Below are 23222 nucleotides of genomic sequence, written 5' to 3'. Positions count from 1 at the left end.
CACACACATAATACATGTTATAATATTGTGTTCCTGGCTAGACATTATTTGCATATGAATAACTGTTTTTTGGGTAGATGAAATGATAGCGATATGTAATTTATATTCTGATTTTCACCTGGCAGTAGTTTCACAAGCACTTTTCAGACCACTAGATAGACCTAGTAATTATTTTTCTAGGTAATATGAGTATCAGTGAGGGAGAAAAGACCATTATTCAATTAATTATTATACACCATTATTAGAAATTCAGGTCACATCCAATTTGGGGGGTCATTTTAAATGATATTTCTTTGAACATTTGCATGTGCACTGGTATATTTCTAGTTTTTGTCATATTTCATTATAAGATACATGGGATAGTTTCAGTGGGGCAAAGGGTGAAATATTTTTTGAAAATATGTTTTATGGCATTTGATTATGATGCCATCTGATTTCCAAATGTACTGGCTCAATCAATACTGAATCTTGTGTATTATGGCATCACTTTGCTACAAGACATAAGATTTGCACAATGTCATCTTAATTTTGCGTTTAAGGAATAAAATGTTTCTTAATCTGATGATTATGAATTGGAATCTTTGCTTTAGTTTAATGATTAGCAAAGTTAAAATTATTCACATTTTTCACTGAGTGTATAATTTTGCGTGTGTGTTTGTGTTTTTCAAAGACAGAGATTTGGACCGTAACTATTTGTATCCCTTAATTATTTAGTATTAATTTATTGTTATAGTCAGTAGGAACACCTGAGGGGTGGAGAGAGTAATGTCTCTAATATTTCTTGTGTTGTTTCCCTTTGTTTTCATTGTTTTGTTTTTGTTGATGAAGGTAGGGCTTTTTTTAAACCCCTTATAGTCTTTAATGCCATTTAGTATCCCAATTCTTGTATTCTTTTCCTTGTAAAACTTCCCTAAAATCATTTGGCCCTATTATTATTATTATTTTTAAACATAGAGGAGAACAGGGGCAGTGTCATGATTTCTGGGTCTGATATTCTTCCTCTGTATTGAAACTACTCCCTGCACACAGTGAGGCACTCTGTGGAGACCCAGTCCCTGTGTCTTCCCATGGTGCATGAAATAATGGCACTGGACTGGTCTAGTCGCTCTAAGACTCTGAATAAATGAAATGTACAGAGTCAGGCACAGCTTCCAACAGGTGATTAGCACCACATCTAGGCTTTTTTCCCCCTCTTTCCTGAACTTTCTCTCTTGTATTCTGAGTGTGGCATGAAATTTATTTGATCAGGAAGATAGACGAATAGGAGGGGATGGGAAGGGAGGGAAGGAAATCAGTCCTTAGGCAATGCGTAGAGAGGAAACTGTTGCCAGGGAGACGGGTTACTAGGCTCCCTTAAGTTCCACATAAGTTTGCTGAGACAGGTCTATTGTAATTTGAGTTCTCTTTAAATGAATTAGTTCGTCCTTAATAGTGTGAAGTCCTGGAGGACAGCGAGGGTGTTTTATTTATCTTTGTTTCCCTATCATTTGTGGTTCAAAGAAGGACATTTAAAATTTATATTGAATTAAGGGACAGAGCATTATGCTCTGGGGTATGGTGATTTCAGAAGGTAAATGTCAATGGGAAATAATATGTCCAAATAGAAGCGAGATGTATGCCTTGTAATGTGCTCTAAGTTCCTTTGAGATTCTAGTGAGAGAAAAAAGCAGTCTAGAGGTGAAGAGGACCCTAAAGAGATGCATGAGGTGGGAAAGAATAAGCTAGAAGGTATATGCCTAGTGAAAATAGGTTCCACAGCAGCATCACCCTGACTGCAGAGATATTAGCCTGGCTCCCTTTCTCCAATATCCAGATGTAGGCCTGTACCTGTGGATCTGGACAGGCTGCCAAAGGTGTGCTGCATATTTTTGCCAGGAACAATTTGAATGGGTCATTGTCAGTGGGTTAGCCTCATGTTTTGTTAAATTTATCCCTAAGTATGTCACATTTTGGGATGCTGTTGTAAATGGTGTGGCTTATTTAATATTTTATTTTCCAAGTTTTTAATGCTAGTGTATAGAAATACAAATGATTTTTAACTCCAGGTTTTGCAATAATTGTATATTTACAGGAAGTTATAAGGAGTAATGCTGAAGGATCCTGTGTACTTTCACTCAGTTTTTCCCAGTATCATAATCTTACAAAATTCTGATACAGTGTCACAAGAACACTGACACTGATACTGCCAAGATGCAGAATAGCCCCATCACCACAAGGACCTCCACAGCACCCTTTATAGCCACCCCCACTCACTGCATGCCCGATGCATTTGTAACCACAAGCAATCACTAATCTGCTCTCCATTTCTATAATTTTGTCATTTTGAGGATTTTATAAAAAGAGAATCACAGAATGTGTGACATTTGAATTTGGCTTTTTTCGCTCAGAATAATCGTCTAGAGATTATTCATGCTGGCTGTTTGTTGTATGTATCAATACTTGATTCCTTTTAACTGCTGAATAGTTCAGGAAGTGCAGGTACCACGGTTGGTTTAATCAGGCACCAGTTGAAGGTATTTGGCTTGTTTTAAGTCTGGGACTTATTATGAATAAATATGCTATGAACGTTCATGGATAAGTTTTGGTGTAAACCCGAAGTCTTCATCTCTCTAGGGATAAATTACCAGGAGTGTAATGCCTAGATTATATGGTAGTTCTATGTTTAGGGTTTTAAGAAGCCTGAAGTGGCTGCTGTATGTGTTTTTTTCCTAACAGCATGGGACAATGATTCAGTTTCTCTGCATTTTGCATTGTCACGTTTTTTCTTCGCAATTTTGAACAAATGTGTAATGGTATCCAATTGTGTTTTATCGTTTGTATGTTTGTTTTGTTTTTGAGACAAAGACTCACTGTCACCCTGACTGGAGTGCAGTGGCGCGATCACGGCACACTGCTGACTCAACTTTCCAGGCTCATGCGATCCTCTCAAGTGATTACAGGCACAAGCCACCATGCCCAGGTCATCTGTTCAGTTTTTGATAGTGCATTTCATTTTTTTTTTTTACTTTTTGTAGAGACACAATCTCACGATGTTGCCCAGGCTGGTCCCTCCTGAGTAGCTGGGACTACAGGTGCACACCACCGTGCCCGACTAATTTTTGTATTTTTTATAGAAATAGCATCTCGAAACCCTGCCTCTACTAAAAATACAAAAAATTATCCGGGTGTGGTGGTGGGCGCCTGTGGTCCCAGCTACTCGGGAGGCAGAGGCAGGAGAATGGTGTGAACCCGGGAGGCGGAGCTTGCAGTGAGCCGAGATCGCGCCACTGCACTCCAGCCTGGGCAACAGAGCGAGACTCCGTCTCAAAAAAAAAAAAAAAAAAGAAAAAGAAATAGCATCTCATCATGTTGCTCAGGCTGCTCTCCAACTCCTGGGCTCAAGCGATTGTCAGCCTTCCAAAGAGCTGGGATTATGGGTGTGAGCCACCATGCCCGGCCTCGTTGTGGTTTTAACTTGCATTTTCTTCACAGATAATGATGCTAACTATCTTTTTATGTGCTTATTTTCTATCTATATACCTTCTTTAGTGAAATGTCTCTTCATGTGTTTTGGGCATTTTTTCTTATTTTTTGTTTTTAGTTTTGAATTTTGAGAGTTCTTTATATATATTCTTGATATGAATCTTTTGTCGGACATGTTGTTTACAAATATTTTTGCCCTGTCTGTTTTGTAGTCTGTTTATGCTCTTAACAGGGCCATTCACAGACCAAAAGTAATAATAATTATACTTTTAATAAAATTTCCTGTAATTTCTCCTTTTATAGATTTTGCTTTTGGTTTAAGAACTCTTTTTCTAGTTGGATATTCTGAAGATTTTCTCCTATGCTTTTTCTAAAATTTTACACTTACTTTTAATTCTGTGGTCCATTATGATGTCATTTTTGGATAAGTTATGAGTTAGATCAAGGTTCATTGTTCCATCTATGGATGTTCAATTGCTCTCATACTATTTGTTGAAAAAACTTCTATTTTTCCATTGAATTACTTTTGCTCTTTTGTCAAATATGGCCACAGTGATGAGGGACTGTGTTTTTAAGTTCTCTATTATGTTTCATCAACCAATCATCTGTCCTTCTGCCACTCTCACATACTCTTTTTTATTGAGATACAACTCAAATACTATAACAATTATCCTTTTAGAGTGTACAATTCAGTGGTTTTTAGTATATTTGCAAACTCGTACAACCATCACTACTATCTAGTTCCAGAACATTTTCGTTACCCCAGAATGAAAGCACACACACATGGCTGGGTGTGGTGGCTCATGCCTATAATCTGAACACTTTGAGGGGCCAAGATGGGTGGATCACCTGAGGTCAGGAGTTCGAGACCAGCCTGGGCAACATGGCAAAAGCCCGTCTCCACTAAAAATACAAAAATCAGCCAAGGGTGGTGGCGCCTGCCTGTAGGCAGGAGAATCATTTGAACCTGGGAGATGGAGGTTGCTGTGAGCTGAGATGATGGCCCCAGTGCACTCCAGCCTGGGCTACAGAGTGAGATTCTGTCTCAAAAAAAAAAAAAAAAAAAGCACATACCCATTATCAGTCACTACTAATTCTTTCCTCCACCAAGAACCCTCCCACTTCGGCCTCCCAAAGTGCTGGGATTACCAGGGTGAGCCACCACTCTCAGCCTGATAGTGCATTTAAAATCACAATTTGATGATGTTTAATTTATCCTTTTTTGTCACTTGTGCTTTTGATGTCATATCTATGACCTATGACCACATGTGACCTTGCCTAATCCAAGAAAATGAAGATTTACAGCTACTTTTTCTTCTATTAGTTATTTATTTACTATTTATTTTAGGTTTAGGATTGTTTTGTTTTGAGATTTATTTCTTAGTGCTTATATTTACTGTGTGGTCAGGATTCAGTTGATTGAGAGCTCCAATTTTATTCTTTTTCATCTGAATATACAGTTTTCTGGAACAACTTTCTGAAAACACTATTATTTAACCCATTGAATTGTTTTGGAACTTGTGTTAACAAATAAATTGTCCCCAGATCATAAGTTTATTTCTGTTCCCTCAGGTCTTTGTCTATACTTATGTGAATACTACAGTCTATTGATTACCATGTAGAAAATTTTAGTATTAGAAAATGTGAGTCCTTCAATTTTGTTACTTTTCAGGATCTTTTGGCTATTATCAGCTCCTTCTATAAGAACTTTAGAATTAGCCTGTCAATTTGTGAGAAAAGTATTAACCTGTCAATTTGTGAGAAAAAAAAGCTATCATGGATTTTGGTAGGGATTGTGTTGAATCTAAAGATTTATTTGGGGGAGTGTTTTAATCTATTTTAGTCAATTTCTGTTGCTGTAACAGAGCACCACAGACTGCGTAATTTATAAAGAAAGAAATTCATTCAGCTGTTAGTTCTGGAGGCCGAGAAGTCAAAGAGCATGGCATTGGCACCTGTTGAGGGCCTTTATGCTGCATCATGGCATGATGGATGGGCAAGTGAGAACGTAAGACTGAGAAAACAGCATCAGGGACTGACTTGCTATGTAACAATCCATTGTCATGATAACTAACCCACTCCTGCAATAAATACATTAATCCATTAATGATGGTGAACACTCATGATTCATTCATTTCTTACTATATTGCCCATCCCAACACTATTTCATTGGGGGTTAAGTTTTCAAAACATGAACTTTGGGAGGAGACCTTCAAACCATAGCAGCATCTTAAAAATATGAATTTTTTCAATCAATTAACATGGATTATCTTTCCATTTAGTTAAATATTTGTCAATTTCTTTTTTCAGATTTTATTTTAGAATTAGTGGGTAAATGTGCAGGTTTGCTACAAAGGAAAATATTTTGTGATGCTGAAGTTTGGTATGAATGAATCAATTATCCAGGTCGTAAGCACAGTATTCAATAGGTAGGTTTTTTCAATACTTAACCCCTCCCTCCTCCATCTTGTATTCCCCAGTATCTATCATTCCCATGTTTATGACTATGGGTACCCATTATTTAGCTCCTACTTATAATTGAAAACATGTGCTGGTTGGTTTTCTGTTTCTGGAAATGGTTACAATAATGGTTTCCAGTTGCATCCATGTTTCTGCAAATTTCGTTCTTCTTTTATGGCTGTATAGTATTCCATGATGTATATATGCTACATTTTCTTTATCCAATCCACCATTGATAGGCACCTGGGTTGATTCCATTTCTGCTATTTTGAATAGCACTGTGATGGACATACAGGTGCAAGTGTATTTCTGGTAGGCTGACTCATTTTCCTTTGGATATATACCCAGGAGTGGGATTGCTGGGTCCAGTGGTAGTTAACAAGAATGCAATCCCATTTATAACAGCCACACACACAAAAAACTAGGAATACAGGTAACCAGGGAAGTGAAAGATTTCTATAAGGAGAATTCTAAAACAATGTTGAAAGAAATCAGAGATGACAAAAACAAATGGAAAAAATATTCTATGTTCATGTATTGGAAGAATCAATATCATTAAAATGGCTATACTGTCAAAAACAATTTACAAAATCAATGCTATTCCTCTGAATTTCTTTTAATGATGTTTTATAGTTTTCAGCATGCAAGTGGTGTATTTCTGTTAAATTTATTAGTAAGTATTTATTTTTGACTTTGTAAATATAATTGTTTTCTTAATTTCCTCTCTGGATTGTTTATTGTATATAATTGTTTTTTTTTAATAGTGATCTTTTGCAGTTTGCAAACTTGCTCTAGTAAATCATCTGTAATATTTTTGTGGGATCATTAGGAATTTCTGTATATGATACCATGCAATCTACACTTAGAAATAGTTTTATGTCCTCCTTTTCAATATATATGAATTTCCTTGAATTTCCTGCCAACTTTCCCTGGCTAGAACCTCCAGTGCAATATGAATATAAAGGGTGAGAGCAGATCCCTTGTATATTTTCTGATTTTTAGGGAAAAATATTTAGTCTTGGTGGTGGTAGCTGTGACTTTTCATAGATGCCATTTATCAGCTTCAGGAAGCTCCATTTTTACCAAATTTGTTTACTGTTTTTATCATGAATTTGTGTTGCATTTTGTCAAATAATGGTTCTGTATCTATTGAGATGATCGTGTGATCTTGTCCTTTATTCTATGAATATGATGAATTACACTGATTTGTCTGTGTTGAGCCACTCTTGCATTCTTGTGATAAATGTTGTTTGGTCATGTTGTATAATCATTTTATGTATTGCTGGATTTGGGTTCCTAGTATTTTGTTGAGGATTTCTACTTCTCCATTTGTAAAATATATTGGTCTACAATTTTAATTTCTTGTGATGTCTTTATCTAGTTTTAGTATTAGCATAACACTGGTCTCATAGGATGAGTTGCAAAGAGTTTCCACTTCTATATTTTTGTAAGACTTTATTGGTATTAATTTTTTAAAAATTAGTAGAATTCTTGACTATATATTTGGTCCTGGTTTTCTGTTTGGGGGAAATTTTATTATTATTACCACTCATTAACATCTTTACTGTTTAGAAGTCTATTCAAATTTTCCAAGTTTCTAGTTAGTTCCAGCAGTTTGTGTGTCTCTAGCAATTTATTTTACCCAGGTTATCTAGGTTGATGTAGACTTCGTCATAGTATTCCCATATGGTCCTTATTTTTTAAGGTATTTCTTATAATTTCTTATTTTAATAATTTGAGTCATCTCTTTTCTTAGTCTAGCTAAATATTGTCAAGTTTGATTTTTTTAGAAACCAATTTTGGTTTGTTTGATAAGCTCTATTGTTTTTCTGTTCTGTAGTTTATTTCCATGTTAATCTTTATTATTTACTTCCTTCTGCACATTTTGCCTTTAGTTTGTTTTTCTTTAGTTCTAGTATCTTTTTTTTTTGAGACAGAGTTTCACTCTTGTTGTCTAGGCTGGAGTGCAATGGTGCAATCTCGGCTCACGGCAACCTCTGCCTCTCAGGTTCAAGCGATTTTCCTGCCTCAGCCTCCTGAGTAGCCAAGATTACAGGCTTACGCCACCACACCTGGCTAATTTTTGTATTTTTTTGTAGAGACGGAGTTTCACCATGTTGGCCAGGCCAGTCTGGAACTCCTGACCTCAGGTGATCCACCTGCCTCAGACTCCTAAAATGATGGGATTACAGGTGTGAGCCACCGCACCAGGCCAATTCTAGTATCTTAAGGTGGAAGATGAAATTATTCATTTGAGAATTTCTTTTTTCACATAGGTATTTATAGGTACATATTTTCCACTAAACACCATTTTGTGGCATGTCCTACATTTTGGTATTGTGTGTTTTCATTTTCATTCATTTCAAAGCATTTTCTAAATATCTTTTTTTTCTTTTACATCACTTATTTAGGAGTTTGCTGTTTAGTGTTCATGTATTTGTAACTTTCACACATTTTCTTGTTTCTTTGATTCCTAATTTCATACCACTTTGGTTGGCGAACATACTTTGTATGATTTTAATAAAGCTTTATATTTATTGAACATCATTTTGTGGCCTCACATATGGTCTGTGCCTGAATAATGTTCCATGTGCACTTGAGAAGAATAGATATTCTGTTATTGTTCAGTGGAGTGTTCAATATGTGTGCTACATCTATTTGGTTCATTGTGTTTTTCAAGTGCTCTATTCGCTTATTGATTTTCTGTCTAATTGTTCTGTCCATTACTGAAAGTGGGGTATTGAGGTCTCTAACCATTATCTGTGAGTTATATATTTCTCTTTTCAATTGGTTCAGTTTGCGCTTCATGTATTTTGGAACTCCATTGTTAGATAAATGTATCTTTATAATTGTTATATCTTTGTGACAGATTGAACATTTATTATTATAAAGTACCCTTATTTTTCTCTCATTATAATTTGTATTTGAAAGGTTAATTTTATAATATTTATTTAGCATTCTGTTGTTGGGTACTATTTGCTTGATGTATCTTTTTTGATCCTTTTCTTTTCAACCCAACTCCTTTGTGTTTTTGAATCTAAAGCATGTCTCTTGTAGAAAGCATGCAATTATTTTTATTCATTTATCCAATATCTGCCCTTTATTTGAGTTTTTAATTGATTCACATTTCATGGAATTACTGATAATATAGAATTTGTCACTGCCAATTTGCTATTTATTTATATATGTCTCGTGTCTTTTTCCTCTATTCCTCCTGTAAACTTGTAAAACCTCTTTTGCATTAAATATGTACTTCTAGTATACCATTTTAATTCCCTTGCCTTTTCTATTTTAAATTTTGTATGTATGCATAATAGTTGTACATATTTATGGGCTACAAATGAAATTTTGATACAAGTATATAATGTGTCTTGTTCAAATTAGGGTAATTAGGATATTTATCACCTCGGGTAGTTGTCATTTTTTTATTTTTAAAATTTTTGAGGGTACATACTAAGTGTATATATTTGTGGGGTACATGAGATGTTTTGATACAGGCATGCAGTGTGAAATGCAAATCAAAACTACAATGAAATATAATCTCACTCCAGTTAAAATGACTTATATCCAAAAGACAGTCAATCACAAATGCTGGCAAAAATGTGGAGAAGAGAGAACGCTTGTACACTGGTTGTGGGAAAGTAAATTAGTGCAACCACTATGGAGAACAGTTTGGAGGTTCCTCAAAAAACTAGAAATAGAGCTGCCATATGATCCAGCAATCCCACTGCTGGATATATACCCAAAAGAAAGGAAATCAGTATATGGAAGAGATATCTGCACTCCTATGTTTGTTGCGGCACTGTTTACGATGGGTAAGATTTGGAAGGAACCTAAGTGTCTATCAACAGATGAATGGATAAAGAAAATGTACCATTTATTTGCATTAGGAACATTCCAATCTTTTAGTTATTTTGAAATATGTAATAAGTTGTTGTAAACTATAATCATCCTATAGTGATGCCTAACACTAGATGTTATTCCTCTGATCTAATTATATTTTTGTATCCATTCAGTAACCCTTTTTATCCCCTCTCCCCATTCCTTCCCAGCTTCTGGTAACCATCATTCTACTCTTCAGCTCCATGTGATCAAAAAAATTTTTTTTCTTTAAAAATGTTACATTAATTTATTTGTAGTACTGACACTGTCGATTTTAAGTACTCTAAAGTATTATGTGTAGCTCCTCAGGTGACCTTCCAATACGTCTTTTTTTTTTTTTTTTTTTTTGAGACGAAGTCTTGCTCTGTCGCCCAGGCTGGAGTGCAGTGACATGATCTCGGCTCACTGCAAGCTCTGCCTCCCTGGTTCACGCCATTCTCCTGCCTCAGCCTCCCGAGTAGCTGGGTTTACAGGCACCCGCCACCACGCCCGGCTAATTTTTTTGTGTGTTTTTGGTAGAGATGGGGTTTCACCATGTTAGCCAGGATAGTCTCCATCTCTGGACCTCGTGATCCACCCGCCTCAGCCTCCCAAAGTGCTGGGATTACAGGTGTGAGCCACCGTGCCCGGCCCCAGTGCTTCTTAATCCTATATTATTATTATTATACTTTAAGTTCTGGGGTACATGTGCAGAACGTGCAGTTTCAGAGCCACTGTGAGATGCCATCTCACACCAGTTGGAATGGTGATCATTAAAAGGTCAGGAGACAGGAGATGCTGGAGAGGGTGTGGAGACATGGGAGCGCTTCTACACTGTCAGTGAGAGTGTAAATTGGTTCGACAATTGTGGAGGACAGTGTGGCGATTCCTCAAGGATGTAGAAGTAGAAATACCATTTGACCCAAAAATCCCATTACTGGGTATATACACAAAGGATTATAAATCTACTATAAAGACACATGCACATGTATGTTTATTGCGGCACTGTTCACAATAGCAAAGATGTGTTCAAAATTTTTTTATCTCCAATGTAAGAGTGAGAATATGCAACATTTGTCTTTCTGTTCCTGGCTTATTTCATTTAACATAATGTCCTCCAGTTCCATCCATGTTGGTGCAAATGAGATTTTATTCTTCTTTTATGGATGAACAATATTTCATTGTATATATGCACCACATTTTAAAATACATCCATTGATGAATACTTAGATTGATTCTATATCTTAGCTATTGTGAACAGTGCGGCAATAAACATAGGAGTGCAGGTATCTCATTGATATACCGCTTTGATTTCTTTTGGATATATACCAAGTAGTTGGATTGCTGGATCATATGCTAGTTCCATTTTTAGTCTTCTGAAGAACAACATTTGTACTGTTTTCTATAGTGGTTATACTAATTTACATTCCCACCAACTTTATAGGAAGATTCTCTTTTCTCCACATCCTTGCCAGTATTCATTATTGCCTATTTGAACACAAAGCCATTTTACCTGGGGTGAGATGATATTTCATTGTGGTTTTGCTTTGCATTTCTTTCATGATTAGTGATGAGGAACATTTTTAAATAGCTGTTGGCCATTTGTATGTCTTCTTTTGAGAAGTGTCTTTTCAGATCTTTTGCCTAGTTTTTAATCAGAGAATTTTTTCGTTTGCTATTGAGTTGTTTGAGACCCTTATATTCCAGTTATTAATCGCTTGTCAGATGGCTTGCTTGAAATATTTTATTCCATTCTTCACTTTTTGATTGTTTCCTTTGCTGTGCAGAAGCTTTTTGGCTTTATATGATCTTATTTGTCTATGTTTTGCTTGGGTTGCCTGGACTTTTGGGGTATTCCTCAAGAACTTTTTGCCCAGACAAATGTCTTGAAGTGTTTCCGTATTTTTTTTTCTTTGGAGATAGAGTCTTACTCTGTAACCCAGGCTGGAGTGCAGTGGTATAATCTCAGCTCAGTGCAACCTCTGCTTCCCAGGTTCAAGTGATTCTCCTGCCTCAGCCTTCCAAGTATCTGGGATTACAGGGGTGTGCCACCACGCCTGGCTAATTTTTGTATTTTTAGTACAGACAAGGTTTTGCCATGTTGGCCAGGCTGGTCTTGAACTCTTGACCTCAGGAGATCCACCCACCTTGGCCTCCCAAAGTGCCTAATGTTTTCTTCTAGCAGTTTCATTGTTTCAGGACATAGTGTTAAGTCTTTATTTTATCTTTCCTTTGACAATATATTTTTAAACTATTATTATTATTATTTGAGATGGAGTCTTGCTCCAATGCCAGGCTGGAGTGCAGTGGCGCCATCTCGGCTCACTTCAATCTCCGCCTCCTGGGTTCAAGCAATTCTCCTGCCTCAGCCTCCTAAGTAACTGGGATTACAGGCACACACCACCGCACCCAGCTAAATTTTGTATTTTTAGTAGAGACGGGGTTTCACCATGTTGGCCAGGATGGTCTTGATTTCTTGACCTCGTGATTCAATTATTTTCTTAATGGTACCCTTGAGAATTGTAATTAACAGCTTAATTTATCAAAATCTATTGTAGATTAAAACCAACTTAATTTCAATTGTATGCAAGAACTTTGCTACTTTATGGATCTGTTCCCTCCCCCTAATTAATGCTGTTATTATCATATAAATTACATATTTATACATTGCAATATTATCAACACAGATTTATAATCATTGCTTTATGCAGTTGTTATTTAAAGTATGTAGGAAAAAAGAGTTACAGATAACAAATACATTTTTTTTTTTTGTGGAGACGGAGTCTTGCTCTGTCGCCCAGGCTGGAGTGCAGTGGCACAATCTTGGCTCACTGCAAGCTCCACCTCCCAGGTTCATGCCATTCTCCTGCCTCAGCCTCCCGAGTAGCTGGGACTACAGGCACCCGCCACCATGCCTGGCTAGTTTTTTTGGTATTTTTTTAGTAGAGACAGGGTTTTACCGTGTTAGCCAGGATGATCTCGATCTCCTGACCTCGTGATCCGCCCGCTTCAGCCTCCCAAAGTGCTGGGATTACAGGTGTGAGCCCACCATGCCCGGCCTAACAAATACATTTATAGTGTACTTTATATTTAGCTAATCAGTTACTTTTACCAAGGCTCTTTTTAGTGCCCTTTCATTTTAACCTAATGTATTTTATTTTCTGTTTCTAATAGAACACGTTTTTTAACAAATTATCTTAGTTTTATTTGTTTTTGTTTTGTTGCTGTTGTTGTTTTATATCCAGGAAGGTCTCAATTTCTTCATATTTTGAAGAGTAAGTTTGTTGGTTGTAAGAATTCTTGTTTGGCAGTTGTTTTCTTTCAGCATTTTGAATATGCCATCTCAATGCCTCTGTCCTACTGATTATTTATCAATAAGCAGCTGTTTTTTTTTTTATCACTAAGCAGCTGTTAATCTTAGTGATGATCCTTTGTATGTGGTGGGTTGCTTCACTCTTGCTGTTTTCAAGATTGGGACCTGATATGGTTTGGCAGTGTCCCCACCCAAATCTCATCTTGAATTGTGGTTCCCATAATCCCAACGTGTTTGGGAGGGACCTGGTGGGAGGTAGTTGAATCCTGGGGACGGTTACCCTAATGCTGTTCTTGTGATAGTGAGTGAGTTCTAACAAGATCTGATGGTTTTATAAGGGGCTTTTCACACTTTGCTCAGCACTTCTCTCTCTTGCTGCCATGGGAAGAAGGATCTGTTTGCCTCATCTTCCACCATGACTGTAAGTTTCCTGAGGCCTCCCCAGCCATGCAGAACTGTAAGTCTACTAAACTTCTTTCCTTTATAAACTACCCAGTCTTGGGTATGTCCTCATAGCAGTGTGAGAATGGATTAATCGAGGGCCAGTACTGCTTCAGATAATCTTTCTGCCCTTTCTGTGTCTTCTGGGTTCCCATTATGCATAATTGGCTACACACTTAATGGTATTCCACAGGTTCATAAAGCTCTGTTTATTTTTCTAGATGTTTTTTCTTTTTGTTTTTCAGACTGAGTAATCTCAGTTGGGCTATTTTAAAGTTTTGTTTATTCTTTTTTTCTGCCAGCTTAACTCTGCCATTGGATCTTTGTAACATACTTTTTTCACTTCAGTTATTATACTTTTCAACTCCAAAATATATGTTGTTATGATTTTATAATTTATGTCACTTTATTGATGTTATCTGTTTTGTGAGACAGTAGTCTCATACTTTCCTTCACTCTTGTAATATAGTTTCCTTTAGTTCTTTGAAATAGCTGATGTAAAATATTTGATTTAAAGTTTTTGGCTAGTAAACTTTTACATCTGGCTTTTGCAGGGAGAGTTTCTATTGATTGCTTTTTTCTCACTTGTATATGAAGCCTACTTTCAGGTATCTTTGTATGTTTCCTAAATTTCTGTAGAAAACTAGACTTTTAAAATAGTATTTGTGTCAAATCTGGGAATTAAATTTTCTCTCCTCAAAATAATTTGTTCTCACAGCCAACATCATATTGAATGGGCAAAAGCTGGAAGCATTTTCCTTGAAAAGTGGAATAAATCAAGGATGCCTACACTCGCCATTTTAAAAAAACCTTTAAGTTCAGGGGTATATGTGCAGGATGTGCAGATTTGTTACATAGGTAAATGTGTGTCATAGGGGTTGCTTGTACATCACCTAGGTATTAAGCTTAGTATCCATTAGTTATTTTTCCTGCTTCTCTCTCTCCCATCCTCCACCCTCTGATAGGCCCTAGTCTGTGTTGTTCCCCTCTATATGTTCGTATATTCTCATCAGTTAGCTCCCACTCATCAGTTAGCTCCTACTTATAAGTGAAAACATGCAGTCTTTGGTTTTCTGTTCCTGAATTAGTTTGCTAAGGATAATGGCCTCCAGCTCCATTCATGTCTCTGCAAAGGACATGATCTTGTTCTTTTTTATGGCTGCATAGTATTCCATGATGTATATGTACCACATTTTCTTTATCTAGTCTGTTGCTGGTGGGCATTTGGCTTGATTCCATGTCTTTGCTATTGTTAATAGTTCTGCAATGAACATATGTATGCCTGTGTCTTTATAATAGAATGATTTATATGTCTTTGGGTGTATACCCAGTAATGGGATTGTTGGGTGGAATGGCAGTACTGTCTTTAGATCTTTAAGGAATCACCATACTTCTTTCCACAATGGTTGAACTAAGTTTTACTCCTATCAACAGTGTAAAAGCGTTCCTTTACCATTTCTATTAAACATAATACTACAGGTCCTAGTAAGAGCCATCAGTCAAGACAAGGAAATAAAAGGCATCACAATTGGAAGAATGGAAACCAAACTGTCTCTGATGGCAGATGATTTGATTATATATCTGTATACCCAGAAAACCCCATAGTCTCTGTCCAAAGGCATCTAGATCTGATAAACAATTTCAGCAAAGTTTCAGAATACAAAAATCAATGTACAAAAATCCACAGCATTTCTACATGCCAGTAATGTCCAAGCCAAGAGCCAAATCAAGATTGCAATCCCATTTACCATAGTTACAAAAAGAATAAAATATCTAGGAGTACAGCTAACCAGGGCGACAAAAGACCTCTACAATGAGAATTACAAAACACTGCTGAAAGAAATCAGATATAACACAAACAAATGGAGAAATAGTTCATGCTCATGGATAGAAAGAATCAATATTGTTAAAATGACCATACTTTTGAAAGCAATTTATAGATTCAATGCTATTCCTATCAAACTACTAACAACATATTTTTAGAGAATTAGAAAAAAGTTATTCTAAAATTCACGTGGAACCAAAAAAGGGCCAGAATAGCCAAAGCAATCCTAAGCAAAAGGAACAAAGCCAGAGGAATTTCCCTACCTGACTTCAAACTACACTACAAGGCTACAGTAACCTAAGCAGCATGATACTGGCACAAAAACAAACACATAGACTAATGGAACAGGACAGAAAACCCAGAAATAAAGGTGCACACCTACAATCATCTGATCTTCAACAAAGTCCCCAATAACAAGCAATGGGGAAAGGACTCCCTATTCAATAAATGGTGTTGGGGTAACTGGCTAGCCATATGCAGAAAGGTGAATCTGGACTGCTTAATTTCACCATACACAAAAATAAACTCAAGATGGATTAAAAAACTTAAATGTAAAACCTAAAACTATTAAAACTCTAGAAGAAAACCTTGGAAATATCATTCTGTATATCAGCTCTGGCAAAAATTCCATGATGAAGACTCTAAAAGCAATTGCGACAAGTGGGGCACTTCTGCACAGAAAACAAAAACAAAAAAACTATCAACAAAGTAAACAGACAACCATCAACCTACAAAATGGGAGAAAATATTTGCAAACTATCCATCTGACAAAGGTCTAATATCCAGAATCTATAAAGACCTTGAACAAATGCACAAGTAAAAACCACCCCCTTAAAAATGGGCAAAGGACATAAACAAATTTTTCTCAAAAGAAGACATACGTGTGACCAACAAACATATGAAAAAAGTCTCAACATCACTAATACTAATCATTAGAGAAATAAAAAATCAAAACAACAATGAGATACCACCTCACACTTGTCAAAATGGCTTTATTAATAATGGAAAAATAGCAGATGCTGGCGAGGTTGCAGAGAAAAGGGAACACTTATACACAGCTGGTGGGAATGTACATTAGTCCAGCCATTGTGGAAAGCAGTTTGGAGATTTCTCAAATAACTTAAAACAGAACTACCATTCAATCCATCTATCGTATTACTGGGTATATACACAAAGGAATACAAATCATTCTACCATAAAGACACATGCACATGTGTGTCATCACAGCATCGGTCACAATAGTGCAGGCATGGAATTAACCAAGGTGCCCATCAATGGTGGACTGGATAAAGAAAATGTGATCCATATACATCATGGAATACTTTGCAATCATAAAAAAGAACAAAATCATGCCCATTGCAGCAACATGGGTGCAACTGGAGGCCATTATCCTAAGTGAACTGACACAGGAACAGAAAACCAAATACTGTGTGTTCTCCCATATAAGTGGAAGCTAGCCATTGAGTACACAAACAAGGAAACAACAGATACCAAGGATTGTTTGAGAGAGGAGGGTGAGGATCTAAAAACTACCTGGCTGGGCACGGTGGCTCACGCCTATAATCCCAGCACTTTGGGAGGCCGAGGCAGGTGGATTGCCTGAGCTCAGGAGTTCGAGACCAGCCTGGGCAACAGGGTGAAACCCCGTCTTTACTAAAATACAAAAATTAGCTGAACGTGGCAGCGTGTGCCTGTAGTCCCAGCTACTTGGGAGGCTGAGGCAGGAGAATTACTGGAACCCAGGCGGTGGAGGTTGCAGTGAGCCCATATCACACCACTGCACTCCAGTCTGGGTGACAGAGCAAGATTCCATCTCCAAAACAAAACAAAACAAAAAACGAAAAAAAACTACCTATCATTTACTGTGGTCATGCCATGGATGACAACATGCAATTTACCTGTGTAGCAAACCTGCACATGTACCCATTTATAGTGAACAAGAAGTAGGAAAAAAAATGAAAGAAATGAAAAATAAAATGAAATAAAGGAAAAATAAATAAACTGCTTGTTGTTGCTACTATTTATTGTTGGTCTTTGTTTGTTTCATGAGTTTTCTAGACTAATTTTGTAATGTCTGTGTTCTTTTTCTTGGTGGACACTAACATCTCTGCTTGGTTAGTTTTCTAGATGTTGAATTTCATCACTTTTCTTCATTAATTTATATGACCATGCAATTTTTCTTCTTTAGCTGCTTTATGTGGTCAATTGCTTTAATTACTTTTCAAGTATTAAACCAGCTTTGTATCTGTAAAATAAATTTCACTTGGTCACGATGTATAATTTGTTTAATTTTTTTGGCTGAACTTTATTGGCTATTATATTTTGAATAATTTTGTATCTATATTCATGAGGGATATTGATCTGTGGTTTTCTTGCTTTTTACAAAATTAACTGGTATTGCCTTTGCCTGGTTTTTGTATCAGTGTAATAATAGCTTCATAAAATTGTAAAGTGTTTTCTCCTCTTCTGTTTCCTGGGAATTATTAGGGAGTTCATATTAATTCTTCTCTAAAGGTTTGATAGAATTATCTAGTGTAATCTTCTGGGCCCAGAGATTTCTCTGGGGAGAATTTGGAAATTATGAGTCCTATTTTCTTAATGGTTACAGGATTATTCAAACCATCTATTTCATATTGTGTACCTTGTAGTATTTTCTACTTTTTGAGGGACTGTTCCATCTCATGTAAGTTGTAAAATTTATGTGTGTAGAGCTATTTGTAATATACACTTATGTCATTTTTATGTCTGCAGGGTCTGCAGTACTATTTGAAATTTGCATTTTTCCTCTTTTGTTTTTTACCAGTCTTGCTAGAAGATTGTCAGTATGATTAATGTGTTTAAAATACAACTGTATGCTTTATTGGTTTTTTAATATTTTTTATCTGATTTGAATTTCATTTTTTTCCTACTCCTTGTTCACTTTCTTCTGCTGGCTCTGGACTTATTTTGTTCTCTTTTTTAGGTTCTGGAGGTGGTAGCCTAGGTTATTAAGACTTCTGCACTTTTTTATTGTATATGTATAGTATTATACATTTCTATTTCAGTAATTCTCTAGCTGTATACCATACATTTTAGTCGTGGTATTTTAAAATTTTTATTCAGTTCAATGTATTTTTTAAAATTTCTTTTGTGTCTTCCTTTATGATTCATGGATTATTTGCAGTTGTGTAGCTTTTGGTTTATAAATGCTTGGAGATTTTGCTGTTGTCTTTATAATCTGTTAATTTATAATTTGATTCTACTGTGGATGAAGAACACACTCTGTAATTTTTCAATCTTATAATTTTTTTGTGGCTTTATGACCAAGGATATGATATATGAGATATACATGTACATATACATATACATATATAAACACTCATTATTTTATTTGAAGTCAATTTCTTTTTGACAACCCATAATTGGGTTGTGTTTCTAAATCTATTCTGCTGAAGTACTTTGTGATACTATTGCTGTATTTAGAACATTTAAATGTAGTCTAATTAGTGATATATTAGGGCTTAGGTCCACTGTCTTACTTTTTCTGCATTTTTGATTACTTCTTTTTCCCTTTACATGTTTTCCTATTGGTTATCTGAACACTTAATTTTTTTTTAATTATCTGCAGTACTTTTGAGTGTGGCTATCCCTTTGTATAGCATTTTTAGGGGTTGTTCTAGGTATTTTGTTATATTTCATAATTTACCACAGTCTAGTGGCCTTGCCATTTTACCAGTTCAAATGAAGTGTAGAAACATTCCCTGTCCTTACCTCCCTCTGTTATGCTTCGTTTACAATAAAATAATTTAAAATATTCCCTCTACCTACATTTATAGCTGCACCAGAAATGTTACCATTTTTGCTTCTAGCATGAAACATAATTTAAGAGACTCAACAGACAAAAAAGTCTGTCCTATTTACTAATATTTTTGCTTATTGTGTTCTTTCTTTTTACTGCATTTCAAGAATTTTATTTTTCATTGCTTTTTTTCTGTTTAGAGAATGTCCATTAGCCCTTTCTAAGAGTACATCTGGTAATGGCAAATCTTAGATAAAGCGTATCTTAGTTTTCCTTCATCTGAGAATTTCTTGATTCTCTCTTCTTTCCTAAAATGTGTTTTCGGTAGACAGAAGTTTGACATGACAGTCCTTTTCATTCAGAACCTGAAAATTGTCGTGCCATTTCCGTCTGGCCCCCATGGTTTCTGATGAGAATTCCACTGATTTTCAAATTGTTTTTTTCCTACAGGTAAGGTGTTGTTTCTCTCCAACTGCTTTCAAAGCTTTTTCTTTGTGATTCAGTTTTCTGAAGTTGGACTAGGATGTATCTTGTTTTCCATTTTCTTAGTTATATCCTGTTCGAGACTCATGCAGCTTCTTAAATATGTATGCTTAAGTCTTTTGTCAAATTTTGGAAGTCTTCAGCCACTATTTCTTTGAATGGTTTACTAGCCCTGCCAACGTTCTCCTCTCTTTCTGAGATTTTTATGGTGTAAAGATTAGATCTTTCTTCATAGTGTCACAGATCTTTAAGACTCTATTCACTCATTTACTTATTTGTCTGGTGTATTTCTTCTCTGCTATTAAAATTGAGTAATTTCTGTTGTTCTTTCTTCAACTTCACTGATTCTTTTCTCTTGCCTCCATTTTTTCCGTTCAACACATCGGCGAACTCTGTTCTACAACTTTGCTAAATTCACTTATTATATATAAGAACTATTGGGTAGTTCCTATACAATTTTCTATGTACAGAATTATGCTGTCTTTGACTAAGTACAGCATTAGCTCTTCCTTTCTTATTCATATAGATTTTTTTTCTTTTTTCTAACCTTATTGTACCAGCTGGAATCTCCAGTATAATGTTGAGTAGAAATGGTAAAAGTGAACATCCTTGTCTTACTCCTAAAATTATGAAGAAAGCATCTAGTATTTTATAATTGAGTATGATTTAAAGTACGGTGTCAGAAGAGGAATTAGGCTGACAGTGGGGGAGAGGAAGAAGTGCCCTTTATAAAGGAGCTGATGTATATAAATTGAGGCTATTCTGTATAATCATTTCTCTACAAGAAAGATCGGGGAGCTGCCTTCATTTCTGAAGGAATGCCCTAAAGAAAAGGAGTAAAGTTAGATAGTACCTACAAAAAGGAATATTAGCCTTGTCTTCTGTTTATATAGATGGTAACCCACTGGGCTTGTTATATGACCCATTTCCCTAGTGATGCTACTAAATTGATGAATTTGTCCATTTTATGTGTGTTGTCAAATTTACTGGCATTAAGGTTTTCAAAATATTCCTGTGTTATTCTTTTAATGTGTTAAGGATGTTTGGTAATATGTAATCTTTCATTTATAAAATTGATAATTTGCATATCTTCTTTTAATGATTTGCTTAGTTATAAATCCATGAATTTTATAGATCATTTTAAAAGATATTTTATTATAAACCTTCTCGCTAACATAAAAAAAAATCCCAACTGAGATAGCTTCCCTGGTGAATTTCATAAAATTTAAGAAAGATAGTATATCAATCCTATACAAATTCTTATTATAAAGGAAAGAGAGCTTTTCCAACTTATTTTTATACTAGAATTAGTCTGATAACAAAATCAAATAAAGACATTGTTGAAAAATTGAGACTAATTTCCTCATGACCATGAATATAAAAATTTCAACAAAGTATTAGCATATTAAATCCATCAATTTATTAAAAAGATATTAAATCAGCCAAGCGCAGTGACTCATGCCTGTAATCCCAGCACTTTGGGAGGCTGAGGCAGGCAGATCACCTGAGGTTGGGAGTGCGAGACAGACCTGACCAATGTGGAGAAACCCTGTCTCTACTAGAAATACAAAATTAGCTGGGCGTGGTGGGACATGCCTGTAATCCCAGCTACTCAGGAGGCTGAGGCAGGAGAATCACTTGAACCCAGGAGGTAGAGGTTGTGGTGAGCCGAGATTGTGCCATTGCCACCCAGCCTGGGCAACAAGAGCCAAATTCCATCTCAAACAAAAAAGAAAAAAAAAAACCAAAACTAAATCATGAACCAGTGAAGATTATGCAAGATAGATGTAATATTTAAAAAATCAATCAATATGATTCATCTTATTTAGAGAACAAAGGGAAAAAATGCATAATGTCTTTATCTTTCTTTTCTTTCTCTCTTTATTTCTTTTTTTAATTTTAATTTTAATTTTTTTTATTTTTTGACAGTCTCGCTTTGTTGCCCGGGTTGGAGTGCCATGGCTCCATTTTGGGTCACTGCAACCTTTGCCTCCCGGGTTCAAGTGATTCCCCTGCCTTAGCCTCCTGAGTAGCTAGGATTACAGGCACATGCCCCCATGCTCAGCTAATTTTTATAATTTTAGTAGAGACGGGGTTTCACCATGTTGACCAGGCTGGTCTCAAACCCCTGGGTTGAAGTGATCTGCCTACCTCGGCCTCCCAAAGTGCTGGGATTACAGGTGTGAGCCACTTGCACGGCCTATATAATATCTTTAAAAGATGTATACAATTTTTTTGACAAAATTCAACATCCATGCATGATAAAAATGATCAAACTCAGGATGAAAACTAAATTCCTCCAACTGATAAAAGAAACCTAAGAAACACCCAGAGCTAAAGTCATACTTAATGATAAATTAAGTCTGAAATCTTTCTTTATAATTTCAGGAATAAGACAAGGATGGTTACTTTTACCATTTCTACTCAACATTATACTGGAGGTTCCTGCTGGTACAGTAACATCAGAAAAAGGGGAAAAAAAGCTATATGAATAAGAAAGGAAGAACTAATGTTGGACTTACTCAAAGACAGCATGATTCTGTATGTAGAAAATCCTATGGGAACTACCCAATAGTTCTTATCTCTAATAGAATTTAGTAAAGTTGAAGAACAGAGTTCACCGGATGTGTTCAGTGGGAAAAAATGGAGGAAATAGAGTAAAGAATCAGTGAAGTTGAAGAAAGAACAACAGAAATTACTCAATTTTAACAACAGAGAGGAATTAGACCAGAAAAATAAGTAAGTGGGTGAATAGAGCCTTAAGGATCTGTGGCACTATGAGGAAAGATCTAATCTCTACATCACAGAAGTCTCAGAAAGAGAGGAGAACATTGGGAGGGCTAGAAAACTATTCAGAGAAATAGTGGCTGAAGACTTCCAAAATTTGACAAAAGACTAAAGATTACATATTTAGGAATCTGAACGCGTCTCAAATGAGATAAAACTAAGAAAATGGAAAACAAGATACATCCTAATCAAAATTCAGAAAACTAAATCACAAAGAAAAAGCTTTGAAAGCAGTTGGAGAGAAACAACACCTTACCTGTAGGGAAAAAAGCAATTTGAAAATCAGTGTAATTCTCATCAGAAACCATGGGGGCCAGAAGGAAGTGGCACAACAATTTTCAAGTTCTGAATGAAAAGGACTGTCCCTCCAAACCTTCTGTCTATTGAAAATACATTTTAGGAAAGAAGAGAAAAGACATTCTCAGATGAAGGAAAACTAAAAGATCTTTTCTAAACAGAAAAGGATCAATGAAAAAGTTAACTCATTTGAAAATCTTTTTTCTTAATTTGATGAAGTCAATGCTATCTTTTATTTTTCTTTAATGCCTGGCATTTTTGTTCCCTCTCTATGAAAACTTTATTTCCTTTGGTATCATAATGCTTTACTCCTACTTTTTTCTCAAGAATTTATAGTTTCTCACATTTAGGGCTAGCGTATATATTATCTCATGTGTGTATGCTACGAAAAGTAGTTTAAGCCTTATTTATTGCTCTTTTTCCAAAATTATTTGAGAAGATAATCCTTACCCTATTAAGTTAACTTGGCACTTCTTTTAAAAATCACTTGACCATATTGTTAAATTTACTTTTCT

At 35.7% G+C, this 23222-nt stretch overlaps 1 long non-coding RNA gene across 1 annotated transcript in view; it reads left to right on the top strand.

The window, feature by feature from the left end:
• LOC129050428 (uncharacterized) overlaps positions 1–22895 on the top strand; it is a 45352-nt gene extending 22457 nt beyond the window's left edge. The window contains exon 2 of the long non-coding RNA XR_008514066.2: positions 22012–22895. This is a non-coding gene — a long non-coding RNA (uncharacterized LOC129050428). The remainder of the gene's footprint in view (positions 1–22011) is intronic.
• Positions 22896–23222: the final 327 nt, after the last annotated feature.

The sequence above is a fragment of the Pongo abelii genome, chromosome 16 (genome assembly GCF_028885655.2).
Source record: "Pongo abelii isolate AG06213 chromosome 16, NHGRI_mPonAbe1-v2.0_pri, whole genome shotgun sequence".
In the NCBI taxonomy this organism is placed as follows: Eukaryota; Metazoa; Chordata; class Mammalia; order Primates; family Hominidae; genus Pongo; species Pongo abelii.
This window is presented reverse-complemented; position numbering and strand designations above follow the sequence as displayed.